The following is a 24,238-nucleotide window of genomic DNA, read 5'->3' as shown; positions in this document are numbered from 1 at the left end:
CATTACCCTAGGGTCTCCATATTACGCATATGGCCATAATACTTCAGAATCCCTTTCTCTCTATTTTTTCGTACATCATCAGCTAGAATATTAAACTTCTCTATAAGATGAGTACCAACTTGCTGGAAATATGTCTAATATAACTAGCTCTGCAAATGTCTCAGAGCTTAAAAAAGGATACAGTATTTGTTTCTGAATCTGTGGTGTATATGTTTTAATTATAGGTAACCAACCTAATATGAATCTTTTTATTTTATGTTCTTTAACGCTCTTCATATGAAAAGATTCAAATATAATTTGATTTTGAATTTCTTTAATTATTCTAGATAATGAGGGTGCAGCTATAGATTTCCAATTTGTAACTATCAGATGTCTTACCAGTAATATAAGCGTATTTAATATTCTATCTTGTATTCCTAGATCAATTGTATGCGTTTTTAAAAGCATAACCGTTTCCATGGTAAAATATATATTTATCTTATAAAGTTTATTTATCCAGAAAACAACCTTCTCCCATACATGGGAACATTTTGGCTAACCGTGCCGGGGTTATATAAAAAATATTAATAAGTTTAATATGAGATTCTTTCCAGCTCGTAGATATAGCTAGTTTTCTTATAATCAATAAACTTGCATTCATTCTTGGTAGATCTAAATTAGGAAAATTAAATTTCCATTTATCATAGGTTTTATTGAAAGAGATCAGGCTTTGCTTAGCTAGTACAATATCATATAACAGTGAAATAGAAGGAACGCCTGCTATGTATTGATGTATATATATTTTAATATCTGTCCATTCCTTGAATTGATTCCTGTGCCTTCTCATATCCTCTATATAATGTCTTAGTTGCAGATAGGCAAAAAGCTAGTTCTAGGCAGATCAAATTGCTGTGAAAGGGTTTCAAAGGAAGCCATACACATATTATTAACTACTACTTGATAGATAAATTTCAACCCTTTATCTGACCATTTTCTAAAGATATCTTGATAAATTCCTGGTGTAAAGCTTGGATTACCAATAATAGGTAGATATTCTGAATAATATGGACCCATATTATCAAGTATGATACATAATTTATACCAGGCTATAATGATGTTTTTAATGGATATTAAGCAATCTATATTAGCCGGGAGTTTTTTAAGAGCACAGTGTAAGATTGCTTTCAAAGAAAAAGGATATACAAAGAAAAACATTTTTAAAATTCTATGTTCTGTCTAAATCATTTTCCTGTATTGAGATTTTCCTGTATTGAAAAGTTTTCCTGTATTGAGATTTCCTGTATTTCTCTTATATCCTTTAGTGAATGTTTTCTTTTCATTTTATATCTACAAGGGATGACAAAGTTATTGGTCAACCCAATACTCACTGAAGATCTATTCTGATAGAAAGAAAAAAACAATGTTCATACAAACATGTATTATGATCTTTAGACTAGGCTTCATGGCTGCTCCAGGTTCCTCAGTTTTGTTCACAAACAGGGTAGGGCAGAGCTCCTACTTACATGATAATTAGAACTCACTGTGCCCCGGGGCAATGTTAATTGTAGTGCCCCCCTTATTTGAAGAGCACCCCTTCTAGAGTGTAGCTAATGAGCAATATATATATATATATACTTATAATATATATATTTTACACACACACACACATATATATATATATATATATATATATATACACACACAAACACATGTACACATACATTTACATATATCCACATACACACAAACATACATATACATAGACACATATACACACAAACACATGCACACATACATACACATCTATACATACACACAAACATGCATATATATATACACATGCATATACATGGGGCCCCTAGAGGCGGATGCAGTCTAGACGGCAGGGGCCTTTGACCTGCGGAGGAATAAGGCTTTTTTTTGTATGGTAAGGAGGAAGTGGGAGGAGCAAGGGAAAGCATTACTTAAGGGGCCAGGGTGGGAAAATAGCCAGATTGTTAAGAAAAATTTTAGGAGAAGCATCTCGACATTTGGTCTGGCATCTTTCCCCGCTCTGGCCTTTTAAGCAATGGCTTCTGTTGAGGAGCTGTTGGGCAGCATCCAGGAGGCTGCTGTGGAGAAAGGACCTACCTGGTTAGAGGAGCAGTTCCAGTCCATATTTGGTGATCCGGTTCTGGTGGCGGATGCTGCGGCGGTGAGGCCCAGGTTTTCTAGGAAGTCTCCTCCTCTTATCCGGTTGAGTCCGGAGCCTGCTGGTTGGTCGTCTTGAGTGAAGAAAGGAGTCTCTGTTCCAGGCCGTCGGAGTTCGTCTTCAGCTGGGTCTTTGGCAGCGGTGAGTCGTCCGGTTCCAGCGGAGGCAGGGCCTGGCCGTTTTGAGTCCATCAGTGATCCGGAGTTGTGCGCTTCCCTCCTGGTTTCTACTGGTAAGTTGCCAAAGGGGTCTGGCGCTCATGGCTGGGTAGGGCCTGCGGTGGCAAGAGGTGTTGTGTGGCATACACAGGCGCAGGGTGACGGCTCGTCCGGGCCTGTTGGTTTGGCTGGGATATGTGTAGTGGGTGGGATGGCCGCGGGAGATAAGGCCTGTGGGGGGTCTCAGGTGGGTTACATTCAGTGTAGAGGCCCAGCACTTGTACCCAAGCAAATAGATGCACGCTGAAGGGACCCTGCAATAGTCCCTGATGTAAATCCCAGAAAAGCAGAAAAACGGCAGCACCTTCTTAATGCAGAAAAACTTCCTTTATTGATGGAACATCATGGCAGACAAGAAAGATACAACTTTTCGGTCACAAACTGACCTTAATCATGTTTAAGGTCAGTTTGTGACTGAAACGTTGTATCTTTCTTGTCTGCCATGATGTTCCATCAATAAAGGAAGTTTTTCTGCATTAAGAAGGTGCTGCTGTTTTTCTGCTTTTCTGGGTCTCAGGTGGGGCCTGTCACTTTTGCAGCCACAGAGGTGGGCTAGAATATGGTAGTAGAAGGGGCATATGGGGGGTATATGGTTTCTTCGGCCACACATGAGGGCAAGGGGTATGGGGCGGGATCTGGGTATCAGGATGGCCATATTCAACTTTCGGCCACGCATGAGGGCCAGGGGAATGTTGGGGGATCCAGTGGGGTTAGAGGCCGGGCTGCAGATAGGGCCTCTGGGGGGAATCCTGGTAATACGGGCAGTTCTACTGCCCCAGATGAGGGACAGGTTTATGTTGAGGGATCTGTCAGGGAACAGGGCCAGGGTTCTGGGGGGATGATGAAGAAATATATTCTGAGGGAGAGTTGGAGGAGATGTTCAGGGAGGTATGGGAGGAGTCCCCTCCCTTGGGGGGTGGCTTGGATTTATATTTGTCCCCCTCCTCTGGTGAAGATTATGTTCCTCCCTCTCCTGAAGCCCATAGTGCTAGGTCCATTGTTCACTCCTCTGGTCTGGGGTATGCAAGTTTTTATTCACGCGGGGGTGGGGCCACCCCTGTTGCTTTGGGAAGGGGGGTTCGGGGTCCTAGGGTTGGGAGAGGGGGGTCATTTGTCACATGCATCTGTTTCTTTTGCAGACATTGAACAGCGGGGCGAACGGCCTCTGGATCCTGCTGGCCTTTCTCGTGATGCTACGGAGGGTGTCGACAGCCGGGAGGTTGACTCCTTCGGCCTGCACAGTTCTTGGACAGAATCCATTAGCCTGGAGCCGGATGATGGAGTCCCTTGGACTGGGGGTCCTGGTTCCTCAGGTCAGGTGGGTTTTGACAGTGGAGGTGTTGAGGGGCATGTGCATGGGGTGGGGTTGACATCTACGGCATCTTCTAGGGGTGCCTGGTCACTTGACAGACGGCCACATGGGCCTGGGGGTCCTTTTAGTGCGGGTAGAGGGAGATCACGTAGAAGGCCGGGATCTGATGTGTTTGGGTCAGGGGGCCTTAGGGTGACGGCCCCAAAAAGAGGTAGAGGGATTGCTGCAGTTGGCAGGGTTGGCCAATCTAGGGGGTATGGGTGGTTATTTGCTCTTGAATGTAGTTTCACGTGTTCCCTCTTTGCAGAACGTGATACGGCGGCCGCCCCAGGTTGAGTCAAATGTACAGGGCGTGGTTGCCGGGACTTCGGTGGCAGAAGGCACAGCTACGGAGCAGCGCAGGAGCGGGCTCCAGTCGAGACTACTGGGAGATAGCGTCGTCGTCGGAGTTTGGCCGTTAGCAGAGGCTAGTTCAGGTGAGATAGAAATTGAGTCTGCTGGGGGTGGGAAGTCTGTTGTTGAATGTGGGGGAGTGTCTAGTGGTGAGACTGTGTCGGAGTCTTTGTTGGCTGGATTACGGGAATTGTTGTCGCAGCTGGAGGGGAAGGGAGTACCAGTGCGTCCGGCGGTGGCAAGGGTTTGGTTACCTCCAGAGGGTTCTCCCTTGACCAGTCTTTTGAAATCCCTGAGGATTCGAAGAAAGACTTGGTTAGGAAAGAGGAGGAGGAGCGTAAGAAACGTTATCGGAAGTTGCCGAAGACGTTTACGAATTGGTTCCAGGCTTTTATGATTTATGCTAGTGTCATGTCAGGGAAGTTTCCCGAGCAGGGTGCGGCGTTATTTTGCTACCTGGACGAAATTGCGGCTGCTCAGAGAACTTATGGGGGAATGACCTGGTGGGCTTACGATGAACAATTTCAGCAACGTTTATCGGTTAAGCCCGCTATGTGGTGGGATGATCGGGATATGGGTTTGTGGCTGAAGATCATGACTCCGCTTAGGGCTACTCAGCCCTTTCGAGCTGGAGCCGGCGGTCAACCCTCTGAGGGGCCTACGGCTAGTGGAAAAAAGGGCTATTGTTTTGCCTTTAATGAGAAGTTTTGTAAGTGGGGTGCGACGTGTAAATTCCAGCATGAGTGCTCGGGATGTGGGGGTTCCCACCCCTTTTTCAAGTGTTTCCGAAAAAGAAAGTCCGGTGGGAGTTTGGCGTCAACTGACAAAGGGGGTATCCCCAGTGAGGGTCGGCGCGATGGAGCCGTGGCTCGTCAAGTACGCTCGGGTACGGGGTTGTAGGGAAAAGGCAGCTTTGTTGCTACACTGCTTCAGCTTTGGCTTTGTTATACCTTCTCAAGGTAGTCAGTGTGTTTTTCGTGGCAATTTGAAGTCGGCTCGTCAGTGGCCTGAGGTGGTAAATGAGAAACTTTGGAAGGTGGTTGCTTTGGGCCGCATGGCCGGTCCCTTTTCTGAGCCTCCATTGCCCGATTTGCAAATTTCGCCTTTGGGTGTTGTTCCGAAGCGGCAGCAGGGGAAGTTTCGCTTGATCCATCATTTATCCTTCCCAAAATTTGGGTCAGTTAATGATGGGATTCCTGATGAATTGGCTTCAGTTAAGTACGCCTCTTTTGATCAGGCTGTTAGTCTGGTTAGGGCGGCGGGTAGGTCTGCTTTGCTAGCAAAAATTGATATTGAAGCATCGTTTCGGTTATTGCCAGTTCATCCTTCCTCTCAGCATTTGCTTGGTTGCTGTGTTGACGGTTCTTATTTTGTGGATCTTTGCTTGCCTATGGGCTGTTCCATCTCCTGTTCCTTATTTGAGTGTTTCAGCACTTTTCTGGAATGGGTAGTTCGGGTTTGGTCGGGATGTGACGCGATCGTGCATTATCTTGACGACTTTCTGTTTGTAGGCTCGGCTGGGTCTCAGACATGTAGGCACATAAGGGACGTGTGTTATCTTGTGGCGGCTGATTTTGGTGTTCCCATAGCGCGGGAGAAGTCAGAGTGTCCGGTGACGGTCCTCAGTTTTCATGGTATTACCATAGATTCAGAGCACATGGAGTGCCGGCTCCCGATTGATAAAGTGCAGGTTCTTGCTTTTGAAAAAGGTGATGTTGCGGGACCTCCAGTCTTTACTGGGCAAATTTAATTTTGCCTGTCGTATCATACTGATCGGTAGAGTTTTCTGCCGACGGCTATCGTTGGCCACAGCTGAGGTTAGGCAGCCGCATCATTTTGTGCGATTGTCTCGTGACTTAAAAGATGACTTGGTAGTGTGGAAGCTTTTTCTTTCGGATTTTAATGGGTCTAGCTTGATCCAGGAGGTTCGAATTTCTAATGATGAATTGGGTTTAGTGACTGATGCTGCTGGAGGTCATGGTTTCGGAGCTTATTTTCGGGGGCATTGGTGTTCCGCTGCTAGGCCAGGTTCGTGGTTTGATGGTGAGCTGGTTCGTAACCTTGTTTTTCTTGAATTGTTCCCGATTGTGGTGTCCCTCTTTGTGTGGGAAAACTCTCTGGTTAATAGGTCTGTGGTGTTCTTTACAGATAACATGGGGGTTGTTTCTGCTCTGAATACCTTGTCCTCTTCCTCGCGGCAGGTGTTGCGACTGTTGCGCTTATTGGTGTTGAAGTGTTTGAGGATGAATGTTTTGGTACGGGCAAAACATATTCCTGGTGTAGATAATGCTATAGCTAATTATCTCTCTCATTTCCAGTGGCGCAGGTTTCGGGAGTTTGATCCAGGGGCAGATCAGTTCAGGTGCCAATTACCCACCCATCTATGGAGGCTTGGAATGGAGGACTGGCTCGAGTGGTGATGAATTATTTGGCTCCAGGTACTTGGGCATCTTATGAAAGAGTCTGGCATGAATGGGCGGTCATATTGTCAGAGCGTGGTATTAGGGAGGGCTCTCCTGAGGTTCTTGACTGTTTGTTGGAATGGATGTGATCTTGGAGGTGTTGTGGTGTTTCCCCTTCTGGGATGGACAAGAGGTTAGCGGCTATGGCTTTCCGCTTTAAGTTGTTGGGCCTGGAGGATATTCCAAAAAACGTTTGCGTTCACCAGGTTTTGAAGGGTATGAAAAGAGGTGGTGGGTCCTTGGATCATAGGAGACCTATTACTTTTGCGCTGTTGTCGCATATTTGCAGGTCTTTGCCGGATGTTTGTTCTTCTGCGTTTGAGGTTTGTCTTTACCGTTTGGCTTTGTGTTGTGCTTTTTTCGGGGCATTTCGTATCTCGGAACTGGTGAGTAGGAACATGTGGTCTTTTGGTGGTTTGGGTGTCTCGGAAGTTGTTTGGTCTGAGTCTAGAGTAGAGCTTTTCCTGAGACGTAGTAAAACTGATCAGGTGGGTAAGGGAAGGGTAATTGTTTTGTTTCCTAGTGGGTTGGAACTTTGTCCTTGGGTTTCTTTGGGGGACTATTTGCACTGTCGGCCTTTGCTCAGGGGTTTGTTGTTGTTGCATTTAGATGGCAGTGCTTTGTCTCACTTTCAATTTCAGGCTGTTTTGTCCAAAGCGTTAGGGTGCTTGGGTTTGTCCCCTAAGGATTTTGGGTCCCATTCCTTTAGGATTGGGGCTACGGAGGCGTCGGCTTTAGGACTCCATGAGAGTGTGGTTAAGAATATTGGTAGGTGGGGATCCCGATGTTATCAATTGTATGTTCGTCCAGACCTGAGGGTTTGAGATGTTATGTTTCTCTTGTTTTTTGGATTGTAGGTTTTAAAAGACTGTGGATTTTTGGCCACTCGTTCATTTATTGGGCTAGGAGGGCAGCTTCACAGAGGGTCGATGGTCTGCAGTTAGGTCTTTCCAGATCTGATTGGGATGTGCGGTGGTTCGGGGTGCGTGGTCTCCGTTGGGATCGGTTGCTGGCAATGATTGTGGATTACTGTAAACGGTATCCGCACCCTGAAGTTTTGGTGGTCCATGTTGGGGGGAATGATTTGGGTTTCATGCCTCAGAGGGATTTGGTGCAGATGATTAAGGGGGACCTGGGGAGGCTGTCGGATTTGTATCCGTCCCTGAAGGTTATGTGGTCTGATATGGTTCCACGCCTGGTGTGGAGGGTGGCTTAAGATCCTGTCAAGCTGGATAAGAGTAGGCGTAAGGTCAATAAATTGATTGGGTCTTTTGTTTGAAGGCTTGGGGGATAGGTTATTCATCATTATGATTTGGAGGATGTTGGAAGAAGGGAGTTTTATCTTCCTGCTGGTGTGCATCTAAAAGGGGTTCGGCCTGCAGCTCTTCCTCCTTGATTTCAAGGAGGCTTTCAGTAATGTTGGGGTTTTGGCGGGACTGGTCTGATCTGGATCAGAACAGTCGTTGGCGGGGGTGCTAGTTCGCTGCAAGACAGCGGGTTATGGCCAATTGGAAATGGAAGGTGTTAACTACATTTGTATTCCCACGGGGTGGAATGCTTGGAATAAACGTCTCAAGGGATAAGGGGTTCTCTTGGAGTCAGGCTTTAAAGAGGGTAACGGACTCAGTCCTTAATAAGGTTGTGTCCAGGGATTTGACGGCCATATGGGTAAATACAATATTTGAACTAGCACCGCTTGATCTTGTTGTTGCAATATGTTATTTGCACATATTAAAAAATGGTTATTTAAATATTTAAAAGGTATTTATTTATATGTTTTAATAAAGGAGCTGCGGCCAGTTTTTTATACCAAGGATGTTGTTTTGTTTCTTATTTACAAAGGTGTAATATGTTAGGTGTGGGTGAAGTGGTCAGTTAAGGGTAAGCCGGTTATTGACGACTCAAGAGGTCAATACACACATTCACACACAAACACATGGACACATACATAAACATATCCACATACAGACTCATACATACATATATTCATAAACAAGAGGGAGTTGATGTTTAGTTAAGCAAACACCCCTAACAAACACTATAGCACTAAGAAAAATACTTTCTTGATTTCTGTGCAGAGCTTTCTTTTTCCTGGTTGTTTTTCCAGTTACAACTGGTTTAGCGACCTCTAGTGGTGATTAGAAAAAAATGCAGCAGGAAGGTAAGTTTAGGAGCGTGCACGTGTCTGCAACAATATATAGCAACAGTTTTTTAACAATGTTTATGTCTGGTTAGTTTTATGCCGCGTACATATTTTTTTTAACCTAATTGCGCAGGGCTATTTACAGTTTCCATATACTTACTATGTATTAACACCTTAACCTCTTCACGCCCTTACGATGTTCCATGCCGTCCTAACAGCACTAGGCTTTAACGCCCTTAGGACAGCATGGAAAGTCCTACGTTATTCAGTGTCCGGAAGCCTCCTGCTTAAAGGAATAGTCTAGTCAAAATTAAATTTTCATGATTCAGATAGAGCAGCAATTTTTAGCAACTTTCTAATTTACTCCTATTATCAATTTTGCTTTGTTCTCTCCGTATCTTTTTTTGATTGTAAGCTTAGGAGCCAGCCCATTTTTGGTTTGGCACCTGGGTTGCGCTTCCTGAATGGTGGCTACATTTAGACACCAATCAGAAAGCACTACCCAGGTGCTGAACCAAAAATGGGCTGGCTCCTAAGCTTACATTCTTGTTTTTTTCAAATAAAGATACCAAAAGAACAAAGAAAAAATGATAATAGGAGTCAGTTAGATAGTTTCTTAAAATTGCTGCTCTATCTGAAACACGAAACCTTAATTTTGACTAGACTATTCCTTTAAAGAAAATGCTTATCGGATTGAGGGCGGGCCTAGGCCTTGGAATCCTGTGATTTAGTTTTTCAAGCAAGTGTTTACATCTGAACTTCATTCTTTTGTTAAACACTTGTCCCAGGCATGAAAGGGAATTAGGCTTCTAGAAAAATACCTCTAGTACACTGGTTTTCAAACCTGTCCTCAGGCTTCCCTAATAGGTCAGATTTTGAGGATATCTGAACTGGAGCACAGGTAAAATAATCAGCTGATTAGGGGCGGAGCCTGGCCACGCAGTGGAATAGCTGCTGGTGATTAAAGCTCCACAGATACCATTCCTTTGTATGAAAATAAGGCGAAACAGAGCACAACGTCCTATTATTGTGCAGCCCAATATCTATAAACTGGTCGCACATGCCTGGGTGAAAGTACTACTCCGGGATCAAGGAGACAACATCACCGGAGGTTTTCTATACACAAGTCTAGGCCTGCAAGCGCATGTAAAATACAGCGCAAGACCGAGCTCAGCCTGCTGCGACCACCAGATCACCTCTAAAGCTACATGACCGCAAGAAGAGACACTAGACTCACACACAGAGGCGGCTTACAGACCGGGACGCGGCAAGTCCTTCACTTATCCTCACCGTCTCCTACTCGACGCCATTATAGCCCACGTGGCTTGAAGAGAGATGATCCTCTGGAAAAGGAGCATAAATATGAGGTACAAGCGCACAGTTAGATAAGTGGGGACTGAAATGTTTACACAATCCGAAACAAGCATATCAGAGCAATAAGGGGCTAATCGTTGATACAGTACAAGTGCTGCAGGTATTTAAAGGGGAAGTCAACATAACATGCCCTGATACTAGACACAAATAGCAATGGAGACCTGGGGCATATAACCACTACTGATATAATTCAGTGGCGGCTGGTGACTTTTGAAGATGGGGGAGCACTAGCCCCGCCCCTCAGATGGCCCCGCCCATTTTATTGTGTGTGTATGTGTGTATATATATATATATATATATATATATATATATACACACATATATATATATATATATATATATATATATACATACACACACATACATACATACACACACACACACTATGCCAGTTACCTTAACACATTCTTGTACAAGGTGAGGGCAGTGTGTTATGTGTATTACTGTGTGTTGTATGTACATAACTAACCTGAAAGACAAGAGCACCACATACACACATACACCCTGCAGTTACTATATATATATATATATATATATATATATACTGGGTACTTGAGTCCTGTCACTGGGGCAGTATAAGGACTTTATAAATATATATATATATATATGTCCTTATACTGCCCCAGTGACAGGACTCAAGTACCCAGTATATATATATATACACCCAGAGACAAGCAGAATACACTTTTTAATAATGTTTAATACACACACTGTCTGACACTAAAGTAAAGGGGCATTTAATTTATATAGGTATCATTGTTATACCTACTATAAGGGGATCCACTGACATACATACATAGAGATACACACATACATACATAGTTACACAGAGATGCACAAACTTATACATACACAGATACACACATACATTCATGCAGAGATACACACACACAGATAGGCACCAACACATGCACACAGGCACACACAGATATAAGCAGACATACACTTATATATGCAGGGACAGTCACATGCATGGTAATATTATTTTTACAATACTCTTGGGACTTTTTCTTATTCTAAACTTGAGTTCCAGTCCAGCTCATTTAAATGTTCATAACATACAGCAGTGGTAGTGTATTAATAATCTGAGCTGAGGCTGAGCTAACCTTCTTTGTGCCACAGTACATACAGTATATTAAGTATTTTAGAGCATAAAACTTTAGCAACTAACTCACAGACTGACCTCTATCACATAGTTGCTGCTTCAAGTGCCGTGCAGAAGACAGAGTTGTAAATTTAAACTGGAGCTGTCCTCTCCCTCATGACCTCCTGCCCTGCAGCATGCATAGGAAAACACTGATTCACAATTTAACCCCATGGCTACCAAAAAGGGCTGCAATACACTGCTTAGGAATAAACTGCAGTCCTTTCTGGCAGCCAGGGAGTTAAATTGTGTTCAGCATGTTACGGAGTCTTTTTTTCTATTAGGTATTGGTAATTCAAATGTCAAGGGTGAAGTGTTTACCGGGTGGGTCCCACATTTAAGTACATGATCACAACACTTTCCCTGACAGGCTCAGAAATGATCCGTCAGGTAGGAGGAAGAGACAGACTTAGTAGAACAACAACAAGTAAGGGGACGCAGCACATATTCCACAGCACAGCCATGACTTACCTCCTTCCTTCCTTCCACTTTCTGCATTTGCCGACAGAGCGCTCATACCCCCAGCTCTCCACAGCACACTTGAGCGCGCTCCCGCCCCTCACCTTAAAAAAGTTACAGCTTCAGCCAAGTGTCATCACTCACAGTCATGTGATGATGCTCTACTTTGTCACTGGCTGCTGCCTTTCTCTGTGAATAACACCTCCCACAGATCGCACAGTCTGAAGTGTGCGATACACAAAGTATAGGGATGGGGAGGCTGGGAGCTGCGCAGGCTGCAAATTTAAGATGCGCATAGCACACTGCCATATATCTAGCTACCGCACGTGCGGTTAGTGTATAAATGATAGAATAAAAAATAAAAAAAAAAAATTTTCCTTCTTAAACAAACTGTTTGAATTTTTTGGGGGACAAAAAAAAAAATATAATTTTTACAGTAGGGGGCTATTGGAAAAATTATATTTTTTTTCTTCTGTTTTTTCTTTCTATCTTCTGGGCTTCTTCTGGGCTTCTGAGGGGGGCACGTGCGATTGTGCTCAAATGGAGGAGCCTCCACTGATATAATTGCTGCGTCCTGCAAGTTACGATTAGAGATCTGAAAACAGGACTGATTTGATATATTGGGCAGTTTATTTCTTCTTTTGGCCCTACTCTCTCCTCCCTAACCTACAATTGTCACAGACACCGTTACATAATAATAAAATGGCTGCTAAGTCAAGATCAAAAGGTGAGAAAGTTACTAAAAGTCAGGCTCCATTGCCAACTTCTGTCAGCAGCTTCTTTCAGAGTTCAGCTAACAACTGCACAGACACAGACACCCTCTCCCAGCAACCCAACAACACTACTTCTTCACCTTCCATCATAACTGATCTTCCTACAGATTATGCCTCACAGATTAAAGCAGACATTGCAAACCTGCCCACAAAGGCAGATTTTGATGCTCTCAAGGATATTATTACCTCAGATCTGGCAAATATGAAGAGGGACATAAATGAAATAGGGCAGAGGGTTGAATGTGTGGAGGAATCGCAAGATACAATAAGCTCCCTATTTGATAATATTACCACTCAAACAAATGTTCAGTATACTCAAATAGAGTCGCTACAAGACAAAGTTGAAGAATTAGACAATAGGGGGCGTCGCAACAATTTAAGGATCAGAGGGGTCCCAGAGTCAGTGTCACAGTCTGATATTCTTGGTTATTTACAGGGCCTTTTCAAGTTTGTGTTGAAAGACCAGCAGACTCCAGATATGGAGCTGGATAGAACACATAGGGCGCTAAGGCCCCCCCCCTCCGCCGAATGCACCCCCTAGGGACATAATATTACGATACTTGCGTTACACTGATAAGGATAAGGTGTGGCAAGCAGCTTGCTCAACACCTATTATCCAGTACCTGGATCACAGCTTACAGATTTACCTGGACTTAAGCCCTTCTATTGTTCAAAAGAGAAAGGAGGTTCGGTACATTACTAAAGTCCTGCACACCAGGTATAGATGGGGATTCCCGTTTAGCCTGAACGTGACTCATGAAGGCCGCTCCATCACCTACAGAAATGAAAAAGACTTACCCCTCCTATCTGAGGCACTGGGCCTTTCCTTCCAGCAACCCCATCCTTCGGATGTCCGGCCGGAGGGATCAGAATAATCTAAGCAATGCCAGTATGCCAAAGGTCCACCTCAGAGCTGGACGAAAGTCTCCCCGAAAAGGAAGCAACATAAGGTTCCAGCTAATCTGAACTTAAATGGGGACAAAGCCAACACATGACATTTGCCTCTAGCTTTTTGATAGCTTGATGAAGCTCCAGCAATGACATTGAGGGTAATGGCACCGGGGATATTCCGTCCCCCCCAATAGTAATATACTAGGGGCAAAAGTAAATACAAGGACTGTTAGGTTAAGTTCCTTGAAACATATTACTATAAGACCTGTTTAGTGTAATATAGAGCCTTCTTTAATACAGGAGGAAGTTAGCAGGAAGAGAAGTTAGTTTGGTATATTCAGTTAAGGTTTAGCCTTGTTCTCATGGGTTGATCTCAAATGTTTTTTATAATTTGTTATATTCTCTGTTTCAAAACAATATAATGTAAATGTGACAAAGGAATAGGTATTGAGCAAACTCCTCAATACGGTGTATACCTCATTTGGCGGGTTTGACCAAGAGGTTATGTGCATTGTTATGTTTTTGTATGTTTTTTGTTGTTTTTGTTCTTTGTTTTGTTTTTTTACTAGTTTACACTTAATGTCAGAATACAAGCACACCTATGCTTCCATACCGGCACAAGTGCGGTTCTCTCTACATACACGCCAGCACAGCCCACAGAGTCTCTCCTACCTAAAGCGCGCTCACAGGGGTTGTCACATGCATCGACTCGCAGGTAATGGTTTTCTTTGTTGCATATTTTATATGTTTAATAGTACCGTAGAATGCAGGCACAAAGGACAGGTAATTTGAATTTTATCACAGCCAACACAAAGGGCCTCAATAACCAATATAAACGAAATTTGGCCTTGAGGGACTTTAAACAAAAGAAGGGAGACGTGGTTTTCATACAGGAGACCCACTTCATGAGGGGGAGGGAACCAAAAACTTTCGAATACAAATTTGGCCCTACATATTATGCATCCAACACTACTAAGACAAATGGGGTAGGCATCCTCATCAATAGAAAGCTACCATTTACTTTAATTAAGAAACACACCGACAAACATGGGCGATACCTCATCTTGATAGGCAAACTATACAATTCCATGGTCACTCTAATAAACGTGTATGCTCCAAACACAAAACAAGATGTATTTTTCAAACATCTGTCCAATTTGGTTCTAGATATGTCAAAAGGAGCAGTAATAATGGGGGGGGGGGGGGGGACACTTTAATTTAACACTGAACCCTAACCTGGACAATTCCAATCAAACTTCTTTTGTCCCACATAGGATTATCAACTCTGTCAAAACACACATGAAAGACCTGACTCTACATGACGCGTGGAGAATACACTACCCGGACAGTAGGGAGTTTACCTTTTATTCCAACCCACATAATAGACTCTCCCGCATTGATTATTTCATGGTGGATGTCACAAGCCTAGCTTGGGTCACATGTCTGAAGATCCTCCCTAATTCTTGGTCTGACCATTCTATAGTTAGATGCGAATTTAACTGGCCACATATTCCTAGCCGACAATATGTCTGGAGAATGGAAGATAGCATTATTGAAGACCCTATACATTTTCAACGGATTGAAAAATTCATCAGGGAATACTTTTCTATCAATACTTCCACTCAACCCGCTGTAGATAGTAGAACATTGTGGGATGCTCACAAAACAGTCATCAGAGGAGAGCTAATCAGCATTCACTCATACCAAACCAAACAAGCTAATACATTATTAAATGATACCCTAAACTCACTAGCACTACTAGAAGGCCAACTTAGGGAGCACCCCGCACAAGCAGACACTCTTCAAAAAATTGTAGAATGTAGAGTTCAAGTCAACTTGTTGTTGGGCAAAGAATGCAAACAGCGGGCATTCAAGTTAAGTCAAAAATACTACGAGGGGGACAATAAAAGTGGCCCTATATTAGCTAGGAAACTGAAAATTAGGATTAACAAGAACTATATTCTAACACTTCAGAAGTATGCATCTCTTTGTTTTGTTTATTATAAACAGATAGCAGAATCCTTTAGGATATATTATGAACAGCTCTATAACTTAAATAGGGAGGAAGTTCATCTCTCAGACAAAGATAAAAATATTCGAGATTACTTAAAAAATATAGTCCTCCCACAACTATCCGCGGAGCAAAACCAAACACTCTCAGAACCATTTACGTATAACGAAATTAAAAATGTGATAACCCAACTCCCGTCAAAGCCCCAGGCCCAGACGGATTCACTAATCATTATTTTAAAAAAATTAAAGATATACTAACCCCCTATATGCTATCCCTTTTCAATGATATAACAGATTATTCGCCCTTTACACCGTTAGGGTTGGAGGCTCATATAACAGTTCTCCCAAAACAGGGTAAACCTCCCAATAAACCCGAAAACTTCCGCCCCATCTCCCTGCTGAATGCGGACATAAAAATTTATGCGAAGGTGTTAGCAAACAGACTCAAATTAATACTACCCCATATAATATCCAATGACCAAGTGGGCTTCATTCACTCGCGGGAAGCGAAAGATAATACGGTTAGGGCTTCCCATTTAATTAACTATATACAGACACACAATATACCAATGGTGGTGGTCTCGAGAAAGCTTTTGATCGCGTCGGTTGGGCATTCCTACGTCAGACCCTCCAAAAATTTGGGATAGATGATTCTTTTATATCCAAGATTTTTGCTCTCTATTCGGCTCCAGCGGCAAGGGTAAGAGTAAATGGTATCCTATCAAATATATTTCACATTACTAACAGGACTAGACAGGGGTGCCCCCTGTCACCCCTATTATTTGCCTGCGTGGTGGAGGTCCTGGCATCAAAGATAAGGTATAGCACAGACATTTCAGGGATTCTAATAAAAGACCCCAGTACATAAGACACTGCTATACGCGGATGACATCCTATTTTTTCTTTCAAACCAATTAGTATCAATTCCCCAATTATTTCAAGAATTAGATCGCTTTCACTTAGCTTCCAATTTCTTAGTGAATAAAAACAAATCTGAAATGTTAGTCTTTCAAAGCAACGATAATCTTACAGCACATATACAGGATGTATGCTCTTTTAGGGTACAGAAATCTAGCTTAAAATACCTGGGGATTATGCTAGCCCCCTCCATACGGGAAATGTTTCTACTTAATTATAAATCTTTACAGAGGACTATCGTTAATGATTTGTCCTCATGGAGATCCCAACATATTACCTGGTTAGGTAGAGATCAAGATTAACATTTTGCCACGGTTGCTATACCTCCTACAATCTTTGCCTATCCCACTACCAATGAACTACCTGACGACTTTACAGAACAACATATTTGACTACGTATGGGACAAACGCAAAGCCAGAATCAACAAAAAACTTATGTTCCTACATATTAAAAACGGAGGGCTTGGGGTCCCCCATCTTAAAAAATACAGACAAGCAGTTTTCATGCAGAGGGTGGTAGATTGGTTCACAAACTACGATAACAAGGCCTGGGTAAAACTAGAACACAATATATCTGAGCAGACACACTTGGGAACACTGTGCTGGCAGAGCAAAATGCAATAATCTTAGAAACGATTAAGACATGGGACAAAATCATTGTAGAATACCCGCATGTGTCCTCAAGATTTTCCCCAGTGACTCCTCTTTCCGACAATGCAGATTTCATACCAGGAGCCAAAATTCTAAGAGATCGCCAAGCCATAAATAACCAGAGAGCTATAATGATGTTACACCTGGGAAATGAACAAAGTTTGAAATCCCCCAGTGAGTTAATAGAGGAAGGATACACTGTTTTTGGGAATTGGTTTTTGTTGAGACAGTGTCACTCATACATATACAAACATAATGACAGAAGAAATCTTCTACGCTCACTTACACCATTTGAAGCCTTGTGCAAATCACCTACTCCGACTAGGAGAACTCTCTCGCTTACATATTCTATCTTACAATCGAGCTCAAACACGCCACATAATATAGACAGCTGGGAGAGGGAGCTCAACATTGAACTCTCGCACAAGGACAGGATATGCATGTTTGCCTCTATAAATAAAACCTCAGCATCTAGCAAGCTGGTAAAATTAAATCTTAAAATCATTCAGAGATGGTATCTCACACCCACAAGAATACACAAGATATTTACAACCAGCAACGACAGGTGTTGGAGGTGTGGGGCCACTCCAGGGAACATGACACACATATGGTGGACATGCCCTCCTCTGCAGGCAATGTGGGGGAGGATAGCTAAGGAATCTTCAGCTATGTTGGAGATGGAGGTACCAGTAGACCCAACTATATGGCTATTTAACATCACCTATGTGAGATTCCCAGGATACAAGAGGAGCTTACTATATATAGCAAGTAACAGTTTCAAATCCCTAGTGGCAAGGAACTGGAAGAATAGTGAAGTCCCCACATTAGTTCAGTGGCACCATAAGATGCATCATGTATCAGAATTAGAAGAATACGCCTACATGAAAAGCAAAAGGGTAGATAAGTACATTCAGATGAAGGTACTGTGGGAGTCATACACTAATAGCATAGCACAAATCCAAACCCCGCCCCCCCCAACTCAATAGAGCCCTGCGAACCTGGTGAGTCATACGATGCATATGACTTATTTTCATTTTCGTGTGTAATCCTGTGGAGAAATCGCAATCTGTAATATTCTGACTTGGAATTATATAATGTTTTGTAGTACCTGATGTCTATAAATGTAAAACTCAACAGCAATAGGCGAAACAGACACTTGGATTTTACTATGTATCTGAACTTCTCGTAATTTTCTTTTCTTTTTCATTTTCCTACTCATTGTTACATTCAAGTTGTAAATTGAATTTTTGTCCAATAAAGCTGTTTTGAAAAAAAAAAAATAATAATAGATGATTAGTATGCATGGTTATTTTACCTGCTCTCACCCAAGGTAATCCTGAAAACCTGGCCTGTTGAGGAGAGGTCTGAGGACAGGGTTTAAAGCCAGTTCTCTTGTACAGTCCTATCTTGGGATCATTCAATAGTAAATCTCTATTAATTGTTTTGCTAATTGGAAGTTTCCTCTTCTCATGTTTGCTACTTGCAGGTTTAAAACCACAATTTCAGACTCTTAATGATTTTGTCTTTTGTTTGTTAGCACAGTCATTTAACTAATAAGTGCAATTGTCTAGTGCTGGAACTCAGTATATCTATTATGTAAAAGTGCAGGTTAAACCCTCAGTATGTTTATTTGTAATCAAGGGTCCAAAAGTGACAAGGCCGGATTGGCCTATCAGGATACTAGGAGATTTCCCGGTGGGCTGCAGCACCTGGGACTGGAAAGCTACAATTTAAAGGGGTGATTAATGAATGCAATTGGGTTGTAGGGTGCCTACATAACAACAATCTGTTACTTCTTTTTATTACAAACTAATATAAAATAATTCTGTATAAACAATATTGGGGGAAGGAGTATCCTAGTAATCCTGTTTGAGAAAAATGGGGCATGCGCATTCTACTGACTCAATGGAAAATAGGGCTGGTCTCAAAATTTTCAAGGCCTGCTTTTTATTCCCAGTACGGCCCTGAAAAGTGTCCCCTAGATCTGCTTCAACCCCCCCCCCCCCCACACTATCTCTAGTTTAACTGTTGAAGAATTAGAATTATTTATCTTCAAATTATTTTCTTTCTAGTGTAATTGGTTTCTAAGCCATTCACATTGATAGAGCATATTATAGTTCCATGCGTTCTCTGTTTCTCATTAAACCTCTAGAGCAATTTTATTGTAAACTAAAACAAATCCAGGTATATTACAATTCTAATATTGTAAACATTAATGCTAAGTTCATATATGTCTCTTCATATGCTTGAATACCGTTATGTATATGAGCTTCAGATCTCTGTATTTATAAATATATATATATATATATATATATATATATATATATAATTTTCAGTGTAATAGTAGATATATGCATTAGGATCCGTAGTTGGATTTATTCACACTAAGATGTGAATTTGCACAGATTTTATTGTTGTGATCTTAGGCAAGAATAAATCCGCTTCCGAAAAGAGTCAAACAGCATGAGAAGCCGCCTATTTCTGCTTTCGGGTCCTCACGAAAGATTTAAAATCCACATACTGAATAGATAGGGAAACGTACCTTCTTTTTGTAAAAAAAATACTGAAAAAATGTACTTCTTTACATATTCACTAAAGAATTGAGGGATGTGTGCATTTCAAATAATGGTCTTTATATTATATCATAGGAATTGGAAAACACAGGGGAGGTTCCTTAAATTAATATTGATAATGTATTAAATGTTGATTTTTGATTAATTTCTGAGAAATTAGCTTTGGGGAAGGGAAAAAAGTCTAGTTTCCGACTAATCTTCTCCAAAGTTTTAATAGCTCAGTGCTAGTGAATTAGCAATTTAGCCTTTCCTTTTTTGGTAGATGTAAGGTAAGGGTTATTGCTTACCCCATTAACTTAAAGGGACATTAAACACTTTTAGATGGTAATATAAAATATTAAATTGTTTATATATATGTCTGCTATATAATTTATTTATTTATTTTGTCCCCCTTTTCTGTAATTCAATTCTGAAATTGTGAGCTTTTCAGTTCCTGTTAGAAATGGAAGTGCAGAACACTGTTATATTCCACACAGCCATTGGCTGCACACTCTAGTGACCTATTTATAACTGTCCCTAATTGGCCACAGCAGAGAAGGTAACCTAAGTTACAACATGGCAGCTCCCATTGTTTTATAGACTCTACAACTTTACATTTATTTTGTCACAATTTAAACAGCATTTAAACGAAACTTTACAAACTACAACTACATATTATTCTCAGACTAATCCTTGAATGTGTCATTCTATCTAGCATTTGTTTAGTGTTTAATGTCCCTTTAAGCAAATTAAACAGTCCACAGCATGAATTCAATAAAATGCCACTACTTAAACTTAAACCATGTCTGCACAATGTATAACTGCATTGATTAAGGCTGACACCCCTTTAATTATGCATAATGCATAAAGATAACATGAAGTGTCTTTGGACATATGTACGATCCATGATTAAAGGGACACTAAAGACAAAATTAAACTTTCACTATTTAGATAGAGTATGTAATTTTCAGCAACTTTCAGTTCATTTATCAAAATGTGCAGTATTTTATATGCACACTTTCTGAGACACCAGCTCCTACCGAGCATGTGCAAGAATTCACAGTATATACTTATATGCATTTTGTGATTGGCTGATGGCTGTCACATGATGCAGAGGAACTAAAACTGAAACTAAAGGGACAGTCAAGTAAAAAAAAAACTTTCATGATTTAAGCAGGGCATGTAATTTTAAACAACTTTCCAATTTACTTTTATTACCAATTTTGCTTTGTTCTTTTGGTATTCTTAGTTGAAAGCTACATCTAGGAGGTTCATATGCTAATTTCTTAGACCTTGAAGGCCGCCTCTAATCTGAAAGCATTTTGACAGTTTTTCACCACTAGAGGGCGTTAGTTCATGTGTTTCATATAGATAACATTGAGCTCAGGCACGTGAAGCTTCAAGGACCAAGCCCTGATTGGCTAAAAATGCAAGTCTGTCAAAAGAACTGAAATAAGGGGGCCGTTTGCAGAGGCATAGATACAAGGTAATTACAGAGGTAAAAAGAATATTATTATAACTGTTGGTTATGCAAAATTGGGGAATAAGTAATAAAGGGATTATCTACCTTTTTAAACAACAACAATTCTGGTGTTTACTGTCCCTTAAAGGGACACTGAACCCAATTTTTTTATTTTGTGATTCAGATAGAGCATGAAATTTTAAGCAACTTTCTAATTTACTCCTATTATCAAATGTTCGTCATTCTCTTGGTGTCTTTATTTGAAATGCAATAATGTAAGTTTAGATGCCGGCTAATTTTTGGTGAACAACCTGGGTTGTCCTTGCTGATTGATGGATAATTTCATCCACCAATAAAAAAAAGTGCTGTCTAGAGTCCAAACCCCCAAAAAAGCTTAGATGCCTTCTTTTTCAAATAAAGATAGCAAGAGAATGAAGAAAAATTGATAATAGGAATAAATTAGAAAGTTGCTTAAAATTGCATGCTCTATCTAAATCACAAAAGAAAAACATTAGGTTCAGTGTCCCTTTAACTTTGAAATCTGTCAGGGAAAAAAAAAATCTACTACTCATTTTAAATTCAGACTAAGTGGTTTTACACTGTATTTTTATTATGCATTGGGTGATTATTTAATTCTGCTGTATTTAAAGGGCCATGATACCCAAATGATGAAACCCTTGAAAGTGATGCAGCATAGCTATAAAAAGCTAACTAGAAAATATCATCTGAGCATCTCTATGTAAAGAAGAAAGATATTTTACCTCAAAATGCCCCAAGTATTCACACCCCATTGTAAAGGGACTTTAAGCAGCAAATCAGTATGTCTGTCCCAGGACAGGCAAGGGAGTGAGCCTCATGCGCACTCGTGTTATTTTTCTATTCAGTTTAAGGAAGTTTACTATGAAATCTCATGAGATCACAGTAAAAGAGTTCATGACCTCAGCACTGTTGATGCTGATTGGCTGCAGGTCATTTCTTAATTTTTCTGTTTTTTTTTTTTTTTACCTACAGCTGGACAGCAGCTGAAAGATAACTTTTTACACAGCGCTAACTCTAGTGAGCTGACGAAATTGTGAGGTAAAATATCTTCCTTTTTTACATAGAGATGCTCAGGTGATATTTTCCCGTTAGCTTTTTACAGCTATGCTGCATCACTTTCAAGTGATTTAGCATATGAGTATTATGTCCCTTTAATGGTCAGTCCCAAATGTTGTAGTTATGTTGTTTATCTTGACAAGAAATAATCAGTTCAGAATTTAATAAAGCAGCTTAGAAATTGCTTTATACCAGAATGGCCCCAGTCATCTACTGACCTTTATGTTAATGATAAAAAAGACCTGATAGACACAGTTTGAATATATTTTGGTCTTTATTATAGATAATGCAGCTAAATTATCATTCCAAAATGCTAATGAATAAATACCCACAATGCACCCTTTCCAACCAATAAATAAGTTATTAATTAAAACAATAGATATTTGTATATCACAGAGATAAGAACTGATCCCTTCCCACCCTCCCCATTAGTAACACTAGACTTTAATATAGCAGCTGTCTATGAGACATGCTGTCTGTCAGCAGTCTCAATCAAACACTCATTGTTAAGACATGTCAGTCTCTTTTTTATACAGTTCACTATAGATATCTCTTAAACTTTTGAAACTTTTTTGCTTTCTAATATACTACATCTATCTCTTTACTGTAGTCTTACCTCTCTCTCTCTCTCTCTCTCACTCTCTCACTCTCTCTCTCTCCCCTTTCTTTCACCTAGTTGTACTTTCTAAGGGCCCGATGATTTAAGGCTTTTGTCTCTGGAAGAAGTCTTGCCAGTACAGCAAAGTCCCTCAAACAATTATATAAAGGGAAATTTTAGCTTAAAGGGACACTGCCGCAAAAAAATTTCTTTCATGATTCAGATAGAGCAGCAATTTTAAGCAACTTTCTAATTTACTCCTGTTATCCATTTTTCTTTGTTCTCTTGGTATCTTTATTTGAAAAAGCAGCATTGGAAATTTACGAGCCGGCCCATCTTTGTTTAAGCACCTGGGTGGTTAAATGTAGCCACCAATCAGCAAGCTCTATCCAGGGTGCTAAACCAAAAATGGGCAGGCTCATAAGCTTACATTCCTGCTTTTTCAAATAAAGATAACAAGAGAATGAAGAAAAATTGATAATAGGAGTAAATTAGAAAGTTGCTTAAAATTGCTGCTCTACCTGAATCCTGAAAGAAAGAATTTGGGTTCAGTGTCCCTTTAAGAGCGGTTTTAGATGTGAAAGAGAAAGAAAGATTTTTAGCAATTTTTTTCCATGCCAGTGCACTTTTTATCATCGTGCCCTGGGCCATTTCTTCTCTGTTATTTCTCAATATTTGACCCATCATTCAAATATCTCTGCTTCCGTTTTTCACATTCACTCTGTTACACAGTCATACTGTGTTTCTTTAATTGCATCACCTGAATCATATTTTCCAATTATTTTATTAATCTCAAAGTATTTTAATTTGCACTAAAATGGCTGCTATGTATGCGATATTGAAGAGCATTCTGATAGTTCTTAAAGTCTGCTTAAAATTTTAAAAAAATAACATTATTAAATAAAACTTAAAATAAAAACTAGATATAACTTATAATGACAAATGTGTAAGTGAATTTCATTTAACAATTCTTAGAATTTTGGAAAAATATTTTTCTGACATACATATATTTGTATATAGCTCAAAAATAAACGCTGAGATAGAATTTGGCCAGTTTCTCAAATATTTATCATTTTAAAAAAATATTTTGAGAGCTTTTGCAATGCTAATAGTTTTTATTTAAAAAAAAAACACTTTTCGCTACAATTAAATAAAAAAAATTAAAAATTAAGAGTAATTTTAATCCTTTAAATGTTTCAAACATTTTAGACAGGTTTGAAAAAGGTCAATATTTTTTTTTTTCTTTTAATTAAAATGTTTTCAGTTTCTTTGTATTTTTGAAGAGTACAAATATGCAAAAAAATGTTTACTTTTTAACTGAATAATGTAAATTTTGTATTTCACATTATTTTTAAATTGTCTTAATTCTATTGGGAGCATATAATTAGGGAATATATCTGGTCTGCAAGATTCTTGAAAATATACATATAAAATAAAGAAAGCTATCTTAAATTATTATAGTTTTATTTTATTTTTTTCTCTTAATAAAAATGTAACCATTGTTATAATGGTCTACCAAGCTGTTTTATAAACTTGTAAATTTTAATATCTGATGGTAACATTTTTCCCACATGTCCCACATTTTTATGGACTATCAGAATTTTTTTTCT

General features: G+C 40.4%; 1 protein-coding gene across 2 annotated transcripts in view; it reads right to left on the bottom strand.

Annotated features, from left to right (window-relative positions):
• The window catches only part of FKBPL (FKBP prolyl isomerase like), a 39,475-nt gene extending 27,692 nt beyond the window's left edge, over positions 1–11,783 (bottom strand). Inside the window, exon 1 of one of the 2 annotated variants that reach the window (XM_053721989.1) lies at positions 11,688–11,783. The gene's annotated coding sequence lies outside the window, so the exon portion shown is untranslated. Of the gene's footprint in view, positions 1–9,935; positions 10,058–11,687 lie in introns of those variants that run through there. The other variant, XM_053721988.1, reaches the window with a different exon arrangement.
• Positions 11,784–24,238: the final 12,455 nt, after the last annotated feature.

The sequence above is a fragment of the Bombina bombina genome, chromosome 7, assembly GCF_027579735.1.
Source record: "Bombina bombina isolate aBomBom1 chromosome 7, aBomBom1.pri, whole genome shotgun sequence".
Lineage (NCBI taxonomy): Eukaryota > Metazoa > Chordata > Amphibia > Anura > Bombinatoridae > Bombina > Bombina bombina.
Note: the sequence above shows the minus strand (reverse complement) of the source record. Positions and strands in the feature narration are given on the sequence as shown.